The sequence below is a fragment of the Arachis duranensis genome, chromosome 7 (assembly GCF_000817695.3).
Source record: "Arachis duranensis cultivar V14167 chromosome 7, aradu.V14167.gnm2.J7QH, whole genome shotgun sequence".
NCBI classification, from domain to species: domain Eukaryota; kingdom Viridiplantae; phylum Streptophyta; class Magnoliopsida; order Fabales; family Fabaceae; genus Arachis; species Arachis duranensis.
The window spans coordinates 65,019,713-65,023,385 of NC_029778.3; positions in this window are offsets into that span (position 1 = coordinate 65,019,713).

The window sequence follows — 3,673 nt, forward strand, 5'->3', positions numbered from 1 at the left end:
GTGTTCAAGAATCATCATACTTAACTAGGAGAATCAATAACACTATCTGGATTCTAAGTTCCTAAAGAAGCCAATCATTCTGAATTTCAAATGATAGAGTGAGATGCCAAAACTGTTCAGAGGCAAAAAGCTAAAAGCCCCGCTCATCTAATTAATACTGATCTTCATAGATGTTTTTGGAATTCATTGTATATTCTCTTCTTTTTATCCTATTTGATTTTCAGTTGCTTGGGGACAAGCAACAATTTAAGTTTGGTGTTATGATGAGCGGATAATTTATACGCTTTTTGGCATTGTTTTTAGTATGCTTTTAGTATGTTTTAGTTAGTTTTTATTATATTTTTATTAGTTTTTATTTAAAATTCACTTTTCTGGACTTTACTATGAGTTTGTGTATTTTTCTATGATTTCAGGTATTTTCTGGCTGAAATTGAGGGACTTGAGCAAAAATCTGATTCAGAGGCTAAAAAGGGCTGCAGATGCTGTTGGATTCTGACCTCCCTGCACTCAAAGTAAACTTTCTGGAGCTACAGATGCCCAATTGGCGCGCTCTCAATTGAGTTAGAAAGTAGACATCCAGGGCTTTCCAGAAATGTATAATAGTTCATACTTTGTCCGAGATTTAATGGCCCAAACAGGCGTTCTAAGTCAGCTTCAGAATTCCCAGCGTTAAACACCGGAACTGGCACAAAAGTGGGAGTTAAACGCCGGAACTGGCACAAAAGCTGGCGTTTAACACCAAGAAAAGTCTCTACACATGGAAGCTTCAATGCTCAGCCCAAGCACACACCAAGTGTGCCCGGAAGTGGATTTTTACGTCATTTACTCATTTTTGTAAACCCGAGGCTACTAGTTCTCTATAAATAGGACCTTTTGCTATTGTATTTGGGGGAATCTTTCAATCTTCGGATCATCTTTTGATCATGTTTTTATGATTGAACCCTCTTTGAGAGGCTGGCCATTCGGCCATGCCTAGACCTTGTTCTTATGTATTTTCAACGGTAGAGTTTCTACACACCATAGATTAAGGTGTGGAGCTCTGCTATACCTCGAGTATTAATGCAATTACTATTGTTCTTCTATTCAATTAAGCTTATTCTTGTTCTAAGATATCACTTGTTCCTCAACTTGATGAATGTGATGATCCGTGACACTCATCATCATTCTCACTTATGAACGTGTGCCTGACAACCACCTCCGTTCTACCTTAGATTGAGTGGATATCTCTTGGATTCCATAATCAGAATCTTCGTGGTATAAGCTAGAATCCATTGGCGGCCATTCTTGAGAATCTGGAAGGTCTAAACCTTGTCTGTGGTATTCTGAGTAGGATTTAGGGATTGAATGACTGTGACGAGCTTCAAACTCGCGATTGTGGGGCGTTAGTGACAGACGCAAAAGAATCACTAGATTTTATTCTGACATGATCGAGAACCGACAGATGAATAGCCGTGCTGTGACAGAGCGCGTTGAACATTTTCACTGAGAGGATGGGAGGTAGCCACTGACAACGGTGAAACCCTACATAATTGAGCGTACCATGTTGATGGCGCCATTGATGATCACAATTTCGTGCACCAAGTTTTTAGCGCCGTTGTCGGTGATTGTTTGAGTTTGGACAACTGACGGTTCATCTTGTTGCTTAGATTAGGTAATTTTATTTTATGTTTAAGCTTTTTACTTTTCAAAAATTTCTCAAAAATACAAAAAAAATATTTCTATTTTATTCTTCAGAGTTTTTAAGAATGGATTCTAGAGTTTCATGATGATTTGTTGAAGTATGGCTGGCTGTGAAGTCATGTCTAATCTTTTGGACCGCGGTTTCAACTTATCATCACAAGAGCTTGTTGATTTCTATCAATTTTGCTGTTGTGAGCAATGATCTGCTAAAGCTTGGCTGGCCATTGGCCATGTCTAGTGTTTTGGACCGGAGCTTTCACTGAAAGCTTGGCTGGCTGTGAAGCCATGTCTAATTCCTGGACTGGAGTCTTAGACTAGCATTGCAATGATTTCTGGAATTTTCATTAAGAATTTTGAACCCTTGTTTTTCTTTTCCACTCAATTTTCAAAAAAGCACAAAAATTTTTTTAAAATCTTAAAATCAAAAATATTTTTATGTTTCTTGTTTGAGTCTAGTGTCTAAATTTAAGTTTGGTGTCAATTGCATGTCTTTATTCTTCTAATTTTTGAAAATTACATGCATTATGTTCTTCATTGATCTTCAAGTTGTTCTTGATGATTTCCTTGCTCTGATCTTTAAATTCTCTTGTCTTGAGTGTTTTGTTGTTTCTCATATGCATTCTCAATTTGTTAGTGTCAATAGTATACAAACTTCTAAGTTTGGTGTCTTGCATGCATTGTTTATTTGATCTTAGTTGCATTTTGATTATTCCTCATCATTAAAACTTCAAAAAAAAATTTAATTTGTGTCTTTTCAAGTCAATAATACAGAGAATTGAAGATTCAGAACATGCAGCAAAGGGATTACATAGAAAAAGCTGGGCGTTCAAAACGCCCAGTGAAGAAGGAAAACTGGCGTTTAAACGCCAGCCTGGGTACCTGGCTGGGCGTTTAACGCCCAAAAGGGTAGCATTTTGGGCGTTAAATGCCAGAATGGATACCATTCTGGGCGTTTAACGCCAGAATGATACAAGAGGGAAGATTTTGTTTTTAATTCAAATTTTTTTAAGTTTTCATAATTTTTCAAAATCAAATCTTTTTCAAACCATATCTTTTCAATCACATATTTTCAAAATCAATTTCGTTCCATTCTCAAAAATACTTGCCTACAATTAATGATTTGATTCAACATTTCAAGTATGTTGCCTTTTCTGTTAAGAAAGGTTTAATGTTTGAATAATATCCTTTAAATTTCTTGTTAGCCAAGTCATTAATTTTAAAAATCAAATCTTTTTAAATTGTTTCTCAATCATATCTTTTCAATCATATCTTCTTAATCACATCTTTTTCCAAATAATTTTCAATCTTTTTGAATTCTAATTTCAAAACCTGTTTCAAAAATCACTTTATTTCTTTCCCAACTTTAATTTTCGAAAATCATTCTTCAAATTTTCAAAATTTCTTCAAAATCTTTTAATTTATTTTCAAAAATTCTTCCCCTCTTCTCACACCCTTCTATTTAAGGACTAACACTCCTCCACTATCAACAATTCGAACTCTAGCTCTCTTGATAAGTTTGAATTCTTCTTCTCCTACCTCCTCCTTCTATTCTTCTTTTCCTCTGACATCTCAAGGAATCTCTATACTGTGACATAGAGGATTCCATATTTTCTTGTTCTCTTTTCTTTCATATGAGCAAGAGCAAAGACAAAAGCATTCTTGTTGAGGCTAACCCTGAACCTGAAAGGACCTTGAAGCGAAAGCTAAGAGAAGCTAAAGCACTACTCTCTGTAGAGGACCTAACAGAAATCTTCAAACAAGAAGAAGACATGGCAGCCGAAAACAACAACAATGCCAACAATGCAAGAAAGGTGATGGGTGACTTTACTGCACCTACTCCCGACTTCTATGGGAAAAGCATCTCTATCCCTGCCATTGGAGCAAACAACTTTGAGCTTAAGCCTCAATTAGTTTCTCTAATGCAACAGAATTACAAGTTCCATGGACTTCCATTGGAAGATCCTCATCAGTTTTTAGCTGAGTTCTTGCAAAT